Here is a 13658-nt window from a genome sequence, read left to right on the forward strand (position 1 = left end):
ATGATGGGTTTAAAATGTTCTACAAATACACTTAGGAGATAGCTTAAAAAAAAAAAAAGAGTGACTTAGAACATTTCCTAATACAAAGGTCCCTTGCCTACAACAGTATTATCAAATGCAATTTTGAGTAGCCATGCTCAAGATAATGGATACTATTTTACCAACTGCAGCATACAGTTTTGAGTGTTTATAGCATTTTTTCCACCCATCAGGCAGCTGGGGCTACTTTCTATATTTTTGTAGTCAAGTCTCCCAAACACTTGTCTGTATCCAACAGGAAATACCATATATTATATGTTATTTATATTTATTTATTATACTTTGTTGCTGTCTCCCACGTTAGTGAGGTAGTGCGAGGAAACGAGAGAATGGGCCAACCCACCCACATACACATGTATATACATAAACGCCCACACACGTACATATACATACCTATACATTTCAACGTATACATACACAGACACATACATATATACACATATACATATTCATACATGCTGCCTTCATCCATTCTGCTGCCACCCTGCCATACATGAAATGGCACCCCCCCCCTCCACCACATGCGCGCAAGGTAGAGCTAGGAAAAGACAACAAAGGCCACATTCGTTCACACTCAGTCTCTAGCTGTCATGTGTAATGCACTGAAACCACAGCTCAACAAAATTTAAACATTTTTTTTAGTCCCACGAACCAAAATAGTTGGATCTTATTGACCTTATATGCAGTCAATAGATCTTTACAGACCCTCTTAAATGAGAGCCATGCAGTTTTTCAACTTCATTTAGCTCTTCATTGAACGTTTCATCTCATAGCAATTCCCTTTCCAAGTCCAGACCCCACAAAACTTTCCATGGTTTATCCCAGACGCTTCACATGCCCTGGTTCAATCCAGTGACAGCACATCGACCCCAGTATACCACGTCAATCCAATTCACTCTATTCCTTGCATGCCTTTCACCCTCCTGTATGTTCAGGACCCGATTGCTCAAAATCCTTTTCACTCCATCCTTCCACCTCCAATTTCGTCTCCCACTTCTCCCACAAGGAGAGTAATTTGAATTATTGGAAAGTAAGTGGGTATCCTCGACTTACAGTATATAAAACTAAGATATTTGCTGAAATTTACCAAAAGAGCATAATACATGCCATCAGAATGATCAAATATATGTTTAAATGAGCTGTAAGAACAATATTTGACATGAAATATGAAAAGATTTACTGTAGTCAAAGAAAAAATTATTTCACCCAACTACTCTCACTAAACCAGTCTTCTGACCACTGAATACCAAAATGGTCAAGTACACTGAAAACTAATTTTTTTCTTACGAAATTAAAAACCCATTACAGTAAAACCTCTGTTATCCATAATTCAAAATAACAAAATATTCAAACCAATGTATGTTTTTTTTATTTCATTTGTCAACCTTCCAATATCCAAAAAAAATTTGAAAAATTGAAATAATGTAAAAATATTTCAAATCATGCAAGCACTGCACCATAATGATTAGTCTACTCACCACCCAGAATGGTGTGGCACTGGTGACTGTTTACCATAATCCATGTACTTTGTGGTAGTGTTGTGTATGCTGGTCTTGCACGTTTGTGCACCCTTAATTACAGTTGTGGACTATAGCTCCTTTCAAGCATTGTCAGCCACTGCCTGACAGCTCCTCAAAGCTGTGCATGTCTTGCACAAAGCACAAGGAATTGCAAGCTGTCTTCAGCCTTAAAAAGAAGATCGAGTACTGCAAGAGGCTGATTACAGGAGAGTCTAAGGCGGCACTTATGAAGAACTTCATCGTTGGCATTACAACTATTTAAGACAATTTAAGACCACAAAACAGAAGATCGAGTCTTTTATTAGTGCACACATACTTATATATATATTAGTATTTCCTCTATGTAAAACAGGTAAAATATTTTTAAATGTGAATGTGCCAAAACATTTGCAAGTGTCGGCCAGTGGAGTAAGTGTGGGTCCTGGGTGGAGCATACCACATTCCCACCAGTGAGTTAGTCTCATAGTTACCATTTGGGTGTGGATTTGTGCAACCCACTGTGTTTGTGCTTGTAAATGTGGCATCCAAACATCTAGTAACATCTCACCCCAGAACCAATGCTTAAACAGAGAACCTCTTGGACCTTAAAAAGAAGCTAGAAATCTTAGGATATACTGATTCTGGTGAAGGAACATCAAGCACCGTGATATTGTGCCAAAACATTTGTGAGGGTTGGCGGATGGAGTTAGTTTGGGTCATGGATGGAGTGTGCCATATTTCCACCAGCAAGTTAGTCTTGCAGTTACCACCATTGTGCAAGGCACTATGCTTCCTGTGCAATTTGGTTATACCAGCTAATGTGATTTTCGTTGCGTTTGAATTTTTTAATAAGGAATTCCTACATTCAGCAACATCTCCAACCCCAGAACCAACATTTAAATGGAAGAAAACTTCTCTAACCTTAAAAATAAAGTTGGAAATCTTACCGCAAGTTGTTGTTGGTGAGGGTGTGTCAGCACTTGGGCATCCTTAAAACCTGGGTGAATCTATTCATAATATAAAGAAGAATGCAGAAAAAATGTGAAGTGCTGTGGTTAGCTCAACTCTACTGTCTGCCAAAGTAACCCCAAGAGTTAGAAATCCATTAATGGAGAAAGTGCCCTCATTATACACAGAGCTTGGGACGAAGAAGAAAATCAGCCTTAGTAACTTTCAGCTTGGGACTAAAGCAATGAATATATATGAGCATTTTTTATAAAGATAACAGTGTAGCTGAGCTAGAGCCATTTCAAGCAAGTAATGGATGTCTAGATAAATGTATTTTATGTTGGAAGCTACATATGGTGAAGATAACAGGAGAATCCGCCAGTGCCACATGATTTCTCTTTGTGCGAGGTTTTCACAAAACATAATCCAGCATAAAAGCAAGGGATGGGCAATTTCTGAATTATTAGATTTTAATATATCAAGAAAAAACTTTTTTAATCGGAATTTTTGTCATCCAAACCATTTTGGATAACATAAGTCCTACTGTATAAGTATAATACAACTAAGAGAGGAGCGATATAGCCATCTACTTACTAATATATGAATGTGGTGAAATTTAGGTAGGCTGTACTTCAAATTTGCTTAAATGTACCATATAATAGTGTAAACCATCCAGTTTACCTAAGATAAGCAGGAAGATCAATGTTTGAAATAAGATAAGGTTCGAAGTCAAAGACGAAAATTTTATCACCCAAGTGCTCTTCACAGGTCAGTCCTCCAAACTGAAATGTCTTAGATTATTAAATAATAAAATGAAATACTATTGCCTGTAAAAAAAGAAACCATGATAATAGTAATGTTAATAATAATGATAGAAGTAGTAGTAATAATAATAATAATAATGATAATGTGGCAGTTGAGGGAATAATTGGTATACATGGGGTGTTCAGTGTTGTAAATGGAAATGGTGAAGAGCTTGTAGATTTATGTGCTGAAAAAGGACTGATGATTGGGAATATCTGGTTTAAAAAGCGAGATATACATAAGTATACTTATGTAAGTAGGAGAGATGGCGAGAGAGCGTTATTGGATTACGTGTTAATTGACAGGCGTGCGAAAGAGAGACTTTTGGATGTTAATGTGCTGAGAGGTGCAACTGGAGGGATGTCTGATCATTATCTTGTGGAGGCTAAGGTGAAGATTTGTATGGGTTTTCAGAAAAGAAGAGTGAATGTTGGGGTGAAGAGGGTGGTGAGAGTAAGTGAGCTTGAGAAGGAGACCTGTGTGAGGAAGTACCAGGAGAGACTGAGTACAGAATGGAAAAAGGTGAGAACAATGGAAGTAAGGGGAGTGGGGGAGGAATGGGATGTATTTAGGGAATCAGTGATGGATTGCGCAAAAGATGCTTGTGGCATGAGAAGAGTGGGAGGTGGGTTGATTAGAAAGGGTAGTGAGTGGTGGGATGAAGAAGTAAGAGTATTAGTGAAAGAGAAGAGAGAGGCATTTGGACGATTTTTGCAGGGAAAAAATGCAATTGAGTGGGAGATGTATAAAAGAAAGAGACAGGAGGTCAAGAGAAAGGTGCAAGAGGTGAAAAAAAGGGCAAATGAGAGTTGGGGTGAGATAGTATCATTAAATTTTAGGGAGAATAAAAAGATGTTCTGGAAGGAGGTAAATAAAGTGCGTAAGACAAGGGAGCAAATGGGAACTTCGGTGAAGGGCGCAAGTGGGGAGGTGATAACAAGTAGTGGTGATGTGAGAAGGAGATGGAGTGAGTATTTTGAAGGTTTGTTGAATGTGTTTGATGATAGAGTGGCAGATATAGGGTGTTTTGGTCGAGGTGGTGTGCAAAGTGAGAGGGTTAGGGAAAATGATTTGGTAAACAGAGAAGAGGTAGTGAAAGCTTTGCGGAAGATGAAAGCCGGCAAGGCAGCAGGTTTGGATGGTATTGCAGTGGAATTTATTAAAAAAGGGGGTGACTGTATTGTTGACTGGTTGGTAAGGTTATTTAATGTATGTATGACTCATGGTGAGGTGCCTGAGGATTGGCGGAATGCGTGCATAGTGCCATTGTACAAAGGCAAAGGGGATAAGAGTGAGTGCTCAAATTACAGAGGTATAAGTTTGTTGAGTATTCCTGGTAAATTATATGGGAGGGTATTGATTGAGAGGGTGAAGGCATGTACAGAGCATCAGATTGGGGAAGAGCAGTGTGGTTTCAGAAGTGGTAGAGGATGTGTGGATCAGGTGTTTGCTTTGAAGAATGTATGTGAGAAATACTTAGAAAAGCAAATGGATTTGTATGTAGCATTTATGGATCTGGAGAAGGCATATGATAGAGTTGATAGAGATGCTCTGTGGAAGGTATTAAGAATATATGGTGTGGGAGGAAAGTTGTTAGAAGCAGCGAAAAGTTTTTATCGAGGATGTAAGGCATGTGTACGTGTAGGAAGAGAGGAAAGTGATTGGTTCTCAGTGAATGTAGGTTTGCGGCAGGGGTGTGTGATGTCTCCATGGTTGTTTAATTTGTTTATGGATGGGGTTGTTAGGGAGGTAAATGCAAGAGTTTTGGAAAGAGGGGCAAGTATGAAGTCTGTTGGGGATGAGAGAGCTTGGGAAGTGAGTCAGTTGTTGTTCGCTGATGATACAGCGCTGGTGGCTGATTCATGTGAGAAACTGCAGAAGCTGGTGACTGAGTTTGGAAAAGTGTGTGGAAGAAGAAAGTTAAGAGTAAATGTGAATAAGAGCAAGGTTATTAGGTACAGTAGGGTTGAGGGTCAAGTCAATTGGGAGGTGAGTTTGAATGGAGAAAAACTGGAGGAAGTGAAGTGTTTTAGATATCTGGGAGTGGATCTGGCAGCGGATGGAACCATGGAAGCGGAAGTGGATCATAGGGTGGGGGAGGGGGCGAAAATCCTGGGGGCCTTGAAGAATGTGTGGAAGTCGAGAACATTATCTCGGAAAGCAAAAATGGGTATGTTTGAAAGAATAGTGATTCCAACAATGTTGTATGGTTGCGAGGCGTGGGCTATGGATAGAGTTGTGCGCAGGAGGATGGATGTGCTGGAAATGAGATGTTTGAGGACAATGTGTGGTGTGAGGTGGTTTGATCGAGTGAGTAACGTAAGGGTAAGAGAGATGTGTGGAAATAAAAAGAGCGTGGTTGAGAGAGCAGAAGAGGGTGTTTTGAAGTGGTTTGGGCACATGGAGAGGATGAGTGTGGAAAGATTGACCAAGAGGATATATGTGTCGGAGGTGGAGGGAACAAGGAGAAGAGGGAGACCAAATTGGAGGTGGAAAGATGGAGTGAAAAAGATTTTGTGTGATCGGGGCCTGAGCATGCAGGAGGGTGAAAGGAGGGCAAGGAATAGAGTGAATTGGAGCGATGTGGTATACCGGGGTTGACGTGCTGTCAGTGGATTGAAGCAGGGCATGTGAAGCGTCTGGGGTAAACCATGGAAAGCTGTGTAGGTATGTATATTTGCGTGTGTGGACGTATGTATATACATGTGTATGGGGGGGGGGGGTTGGGCCATTTCTTTCGTCTGTTTCCTTGCGCTACCTCGCAAACGCGGGAGACAGCGACAAAGTATAATAAAAATAATAAATGATAATAATAATAATAATAATAATAATAATGACAATAATGATAAAAAATACCCATTGATCAATGAAAAAGAAACTTGAGAGAAAACATGTCATTAGAACTCAGCAAAAGAAATGAGAACATCAGTAATTATATGAACACAACCTTGAGAGTTTGGATGGTGTACTCTGTTATTCTGGCCTATTTCAATTAATTTTAAGTACTGATGTTTGCCCTTCTTTCACCACATTTGTAGCATTCAATTGCATCTAACCTAAAACTTAGGCAAGTGGATTTTCTTTGTTTTTCAACAGCAATCATTACTTTTATTACTATCATATCCCTTTCTAATGTTCATAAAACTATAGTTGTTCACTGAGTCAGAGGGTAGCGAACGAGTCTGATCACTATGCGAGTGACTGAACTCAACAAAAATCAACAGAAAACCACCAAAGTAGGTATCACATTTTGTGAAAAGTGTATCTGACTGAATACATTTTATTGAAAAATTAATGTAATTTGAACCGTTAGAAATTGTCTCTTTAGAGGAAAATGTGGATTTACGTGATCACCTTACACATGCTGATAGGGCCATGTCAATTAGAAGGCAATTGGGTGTTAACTGAGTGAACCATAGAGAAATGTGGCATAGCTGGCTGCCTGCTTTGTAGGAATACAGAGACCAAGCACAGAGCATCAGGGCTGATGCTCGGTCGTTGTTCCATACAGTATTATATTTTTTTTATTTGTTCTCTACAGTTTGTACACCATTTCTTTACATCACTGTAGATGAAACATGTTTTTGTGGTATATATTGCTGATTTTTAATTTTGAAGTCCTTATAATAGGACTTTATATATGTCCTTTGAGGGTCACTCCTCCTAACCCCTTATTTCAGTATTTTCATTAAGGCTAGTACCTAGCCAACTGCAGTGTTGCCTACCACAAGGTTTTCCAGGAATATATCCCCAGCAGTTGCCAAGGGACCTCTGTAAAAACAGTCAAAAATTTGAGGACTAACCCTTAGAATGACTTTAAGGCCTTGTAGTAGTGAGATTTGAAAAAATATATATATTTTTTCTCTATTTCAAATATTCTATTTGTTGTTTCTGGACTGTGCCTGCTCTAGGTAACACCTTAAGTGAAAACTCAGGTTTGGCAAGACTGTATCACTGTCAGTTTATGAAACTGCACAGTCTCATCAAAGAGCTTTTTGCTCCAAAGGAATCCATTCTGCTCCTTGGAAATGTAAGAGCCCCTGGAAAAGTTCCTTGGTAACACTAGGACCCTTTCAGGAAGGGGTCCTGGGATAATTATATTTAAAAATTTAAAGATATTGTAGGGTATTCCAGTCATAATCCCTAATATAATACTGTCAAAGCAAAATGATACTAGATTCCTACTCACAAGCCCTGGGAAAAATTTTTTCATCATATTTTAACTGTAACAGTTCCCAATGTAGGGAACGCCAAGTTTTCATACAGTATTCTTAATGTGCTATATTTTTCAGTCTTGTCATCGTTCATAATGAATCTATATATAATACTGAAATGGATAAACTTGCTTTGGCTTGCAAGCCAAAGTTTATCCATTGCAGTACTATATACTTTCATGGTATACTAATTGTTTTAATGTTTTTAATTCGGGCAGTTCTCATTTATAAGGTACATAAAGAATACAGTAAACCCTTGAAGCAACATACCCTGATATAGCAGATTTCTGATTTAACTGACTGAACAAAAAATAATACAGTATATGAAATAATGAAAATTTAAAGAATTATTTACCTCCTTCTAAAGCATCTTTATTTCCCTAAAGTTTAATGATACCCTCTCACCCCAACTCGCATTTGCCCTCTTTTTCAACCCCTGCACATTTCCTCTTGATCTCCTGCTGCTTTCTCTAATACATCTGCCAATCATTTACACTCCTTCCTTTAAGTAGTGCCCAAATGCCTCTCTTTTCTCTTTCACCAAAAACTTCTCTTCAACTAGATTACATTTAAGAAGACTCAACATTCATGGAAACCCCTTCGCTCCAATTAGTCTGTTAAATCGAGGGTTTACTGTATTATTGAACATATTCCTGGTGTTCCTTGCAAGATGACCATCAGCAAGTGGAGTTTAGTTCCAAACAATTTTCTTAGTGCTTGTGGTATAGCAATCTACGATTATTCAGCTTTGACATAATTATAAGATGTCATGACTGGACACTAACAGCATATTGAGAATACTTTATAAAACTTAGCCATCCCTACATGAGAACCCTTAACAGATGAATTATGATTCAAAACCAACTGTAAACTCCTATGAAAAGTGGGTAGTAGTTAGTAGGCAGCCACCAACTGCGTAGTTATATTACCAATACTACCCGCCCGAGAACTGGAAGAGTTAGTGACAGCTGTTTAGTAAGCCAGCACTTAAGTAGTTGTCAAGTTGCACTCCTCTGACCTAGGTAACTGTCTTTTCTTTCTGCCTCATCCACAAGTGGACTGCTGGCATTCTGTCCACAAGCATAATCTCTTCTTGGCACACAAAACATTTGACAATACTTAATACTCTCACAACTAATTCTTCATCATTTTAAATTTTCTTGCAGACACCTACGTGCTAGCCCTTCGTTTTAGGAAAATGGTAGAAGCAATAGATGCAGTCGGTAGGAGTGTTAGGTAGTAGTTGGTAGGAACAATAGGGAGGAGCATCAGGTGGAAATAGTAGGTTGGACCATTAGGTAGACACATTAAGTAGAAAGATCATGAGAGGCAAGTGTTTTGGGAGCAGCTGAATGAGTGTGTTAGTGGTTTTGATGCACAAGACCGGGTTATAGTGATGGGTGATTTGAATGCAAAGGTGAGTAATGTGGCAGTTGAGGGAATAATTGGTATACATGGGGTGTTCAGTGTTGTAAATGGAAATGGTGAAGAGCTTGTAGATTTATGTGCTGAAAAAGGACTGGTGATTGGGAATACCTGGTTTAAAAAGCGAGATATACATAAGTATACATATGTAAGTAGGAGAGATGGCCAGAGAGCGTTATTGGATTACGTGTTAACTGACAGGCATGCGAAAGAGACTTTTGGATGTTAATGTGCTGAGAGGTGCAACTGGAGGGATGTCTGATCATTATCTTGTGGAGGCTAAGGTGAAGATTTGTATGGGTTTTCAGAAAAGAAGAGTGAATGTTGGGGTGAAGAGGGTGGTGAGAGTAAGTGAGCTTGGGAAGGAGACTTGTGTGAGGAAGTACCAGGAGAGACTGAGTACAGAATGGAAAAAGGTGAGAACAATGGAAGTAAGGGGAGTGGGGGAGGAATGGGATGTATTTAGGGAATCAGTGATGGAGTGCGCAAAAGATGCTTGTGGCATGAGAAGCGTGGGAGGTGGGTTGATTAGAAAGGGTAGTGAGTGGTGGGATGAAGAAGTAAGATTATTAGTGAAAGAGAAGAGAGAGGCATTTGGACGATTTTTGCAGGAAAAAAATGCAATTGAGTGGGAGATGTATAAAAGAAAGAGATAGGAGGTCAAGAGAAAGGTGCAAGAGGTGAAAAAGAGGGCAAATGAGAGTTGGGGTGAGAGAGTATCATTAAATTTTAGGGAGAATAAAAAGATGTTCTGGAAGGAGGTAAATAAAGTGCGTAAGACAAGGGAGCAAATGGGAACTTCAGTGAAGGGCGCTAATGGGGAGGTGATAACAAGTAGTGGTGATGTGAGATGGAGATGGAGTGAGTATTTTGAAGGTTTGTTGAATGTGTTTGATGAGTGTCAGATATAGGGTGTTTTGGTCGAGGTGGTGTGCAAAGTGAGAGGGTTAGGGAAAATGCTTTGGTAAACAGAGAAGAGGTAGTAAAAGCTTTGCGGAAGATGAAAGCCGGCAAGGCAGCAGGTTTGGATGGTATTGCAGTGGAATCTATTAAAAAAGGGGGTGACTGTATTGTTGACTGGTTGGTAAGGTTATTTAATGTATATACGACTCATGGTGAGGTGCCTGAGGATTGGCGGAATGCGTGCATAGTGCCATTGTACAAAGGCAAAGGGGATAAGAGTGAGTGCTCAAATTACAGAGGTATAAGTTTGTTGAGTATTCCTGGTAAATTATATGGGAGGGTATTGATTGAGAGGGTGAAGGCATGTACAGAGCATCAGATTGGGGAAGAGCAGTGTGGTTTCAGAAGTGGTAGAGGACGTGTGGATCAGGTGTTTGCTTTGAAGAATGTATGTGAGAAATACTTAGATAAGCAAATGGATTTGTATGTAGCATTTATGGATCTGGTGAAGGCATATGATAGAGTTGATAGAGATGCTCTGTGGAAGGTATTAAGAATATATGGTGTGGGAGGCAAGTTGTTAGAAGCAGTGAAAAGTTTTTATCGAGGATGTAAGGCATGTGTACGTGTAGGAAGAGAGGAAAGTGATTGGTTCTCAGTGAATGTAGGTTTGCGGCAGGGGTGTGTGATGTCTCCATGGTTGTTTAATTTGTTTATGGATGGGGTTGTTAGGGAGGTGAATGCAAGAGTTTTGGAAAGAAGGGCAAGTATGAAGTCTGTTGTGGATGAGAGAGCTTGGGAAGTGAGTCAGTTGTTGTTCGCTGATGATACAGCGCTAGTGGCTGATTCATGTGAGAAACTGCAGAAGCTGGTGACTGAGTTTGGTAAAGTGTGTGAAAGAAGAAAGTTAAGAGTTATTAGGTACAGTAGGGTTGAGGGTCAAGTCAATTGGGAGGTAAGTTTGAATGGAGAAAAACTGGAGGAAGTAAAGTGTTTTAGATATCTGGGAGTGGATCTGGCAGCGGATGGAACCATGGAAGCGGAAGTGAATCATAGGGTGGGGGAGGGGGCGAAAATCCTGGGAGCCTTGAAGAATGTGTGGAAGTTGAGAACATTATCTTGGAAAGCAAAAATGGGTATTTTTGAAGGAATAGTGGTTCCAACAATGTTGTATGGTTGCGAGGCGTGGGCTATGGATAGAGTTGTGCGCAGGAGGGTGGATGTGCTGGAAGTGAGATGTTTGAGGACAATGTGTTGTGTGAGGCGGTTTGATTAAGTAATGTAAGGGTAAGAGAGATGTGTGGAAATAAAAAGAGTGTGGTTGAGAGAGCAGAAGAGGGTATTTTGAAATGGTTTGGGCCCATGGAGAGAATGAGTGAGGAAAGATTGACCAAGAGGATATATGTGTCGGAGGTGGAGGGAACGAGGAGAAGTGGGAGACCAAATTGGAGGTGGAAAGATGGAATGAAAAAGATTTTGAGTGATCGGGGCCTGGGGCCTGAACATGCAGGAGGGTGAAAGGCGGGCAAGGAATAGAGTGAATTGGATCGATATGGTATACCGGGGTTGATGTGCTGTCAGTGGATTGAATCAGGGCATGTGAAGCGTCTGGGGTAAACCATGGAAAGTTGTGTGGGGCCTGGATGTGGAAAGGGAGCTATGGTTTTTGGCGTTACTGCATGACAGCTGGAGACTGAGTGTGAACAAATGGCGCCTTTGTTGTCTTTTCCTAGCGCTACCTCGCACACATGAGGGGGGAGGGGGATGGTATTCCATGTGTGGCGAGGTGGCGATGGGAATGAATAATGGCAGACAGTGTGAATTGTGTGCATGGGTATATATGTATGTGTCTGTGTGTGTATATATATGTGTACATTGAGATGTATAGGTAGGTATATTTGCGTGTGTGGACGTGTATGTTTATACATGTGTATGGGGGTGGGTTGGGACATTTCTTTCGTCTGTTTCCTTGCACTACCTCGCAAACGCGGGAGACAGGGGACAAAGCAAAATAAATAATAAATAAATATAATTAAGTAGAAGTGGTCAGTAGGAACATAGGTGGGAGCCTCTCGAAAAAGTTAACCCTCTGCCAGTGTCCTATTAAAGGTGGGGCAAAAGGGCTAAGAAGCGGCACTGGAGTTCACATTATGGAGACACTTTCGCCATGGACACACTCTTGAGGGAGTTTTGGAAGGGAATGGGCATGAGAGATATAGATAGATAGATAACTATGAAAATGGTAGAGATCTATTGGGATACAGACCTTAATTTATTGAGGCAGTGGTTGTGGGAGACAAATATTATAGTACTTTACCTTTCTGGCATACTGGAGTACATGATAACTAGAAAATCTTTATTTCCTCTTTATTTACCAGTGCTGTTTTATAAAAGGAACAGAATACCAGTACACCATAAATGTCAAGAAAAAAAATGAAGGAACTAGGTTCCTTCCATAATTTTCCATATTTTTAATTTGTCATATAAAATTTTCAGTTCTGTTAAAGGTTTTTCCATTCATCATGTATTTCATATTGATTGCAAAGGGAAATGGTTTGAGATTTGTATTTCACTGGTGAGAAGTTGCCATGGCTTGTAATTACAGAATGTTTCCCTGTTCTCCACAGTGGTACAGGTCAATGTGCTTATTTACATTGAAAAAGTACGTTTACTTAGTATGTATTTCAGTTGGTGCATGAAATTTCAGTGATCCTTGTAGGATGGCCTGTAACAATTACAAGTGATTCCAAATGAGGATCTTTTTTCAGTCATCTGTTCTGGATGCTACCTTACTCATATGGAAAACATGGATGGAAAAGATATATCATCTGGTGGATGAGTGAAATTACTCCTCACTCCTCCAATTTCCATGACCATCCTAATGTTACAACTTGCATCCCATGACCTTCGAATTGATCAAGGAACATATACACATTAGATAAGGGGATTCAACCACCTTTGAGAGTCCAGCCTCAAACCTCCCATCCCATCTGAGTCCATGACCTTCCTTTAGCTATCCTGTATCACTTTGTCAAGTTTAGTGAAACAACAAGAAATGTGGGAAATGTCAGGACTGTGGGGTTAAAATCCCCTTCTGTGAAATTAGATGATTGGTCCATATGCCCAACCCCTTCATAACCTCCCTCATGTTCTCCAGTATCACTGCATATTTTTTGGTGCTGATTAAAAGAGATGTGGAAAAGTTTAAGGAATAGATACACATTAAATGGGAATTCAACCTCCACCACTATCTTCCAGTGACCTTTCTCATGTCATCCTGCATCACTGTGTCTGGTTAGGTGCTGATTGATCAAGAAATGTGAATATTAATTGTTTTGCGGAAGAGATACACAATAGATAGGGTGGTTCATTCTCCATGGAGGGTCCAACTTCTCTCCATTAACTTCATCTCATGCTTTATCACTTACTTAGAAACAGATCAAGGAACAGATACACATTAGATGGAGGGATTGAATCACCCTGGGGACTCAACCCCTCCCACCACACCCATCCATGACCACTTCATGTTATCCTGAATCATTATGTCAAGTTTAGTGCAATTAATCAATGTACATGGGAAATATCAGGATTGGAGGGGGACAGAAACCCTCCTCTCATATGAAATCAGAAGGGTGTTTCAAAATCCCAATCCCTCCTTGACCTCCATAATTTTTTCTTTATCTCAGTGTCTTGTTTGGTGCTGATTAATTAAGAAATGTGGAAATTCATAAGGAACAGGTACACATTAAATAAGGGGCTCAACCTCCACTCCCAACCCCAAGATCTCTCTTGAGAATGTCATCCCGCATCAGTGTGTCATGTTACC

General features: G+C 40.0%; 2 protein-coding genes across 13 annotated transcripts in view; one reads left to right on the forward strand and one right to left on the reverse strand.

Moving 5' to 3' along the window:
* The window catches only part of Psi (P-element somatic inhibitor), a 487743-nt gene that overhangs the window by 473057 nt on the left and 1028 nt on the right, over positions 1–13658 (forward strand). The gene's annotated exons all lie outside the window — the stretch shown is intronic.
* Positions 1–13658, reverse strand: part of LOC139757725 (uncharacterized) — a 221327-nt gene that overhangs the window by 3640 nt on the left and 204029 nt on the right. The window lies entirely within an intron of this gene.

This window comes from Panulirus ornatus, chromosome 2 (assembly GCF_036320965.1).
Source record: "Panulirus ornatus isolate Po-2019 chromosome 2, ASM3632096v1, whole genome shotgun sequence".
NCBI classification, from domain to species: Eukaryota; Metazoa; Arthropoda; class Malacostraca; order Decapoda; family Palinuridae; genus Panulirus; species Panulirus ornatus.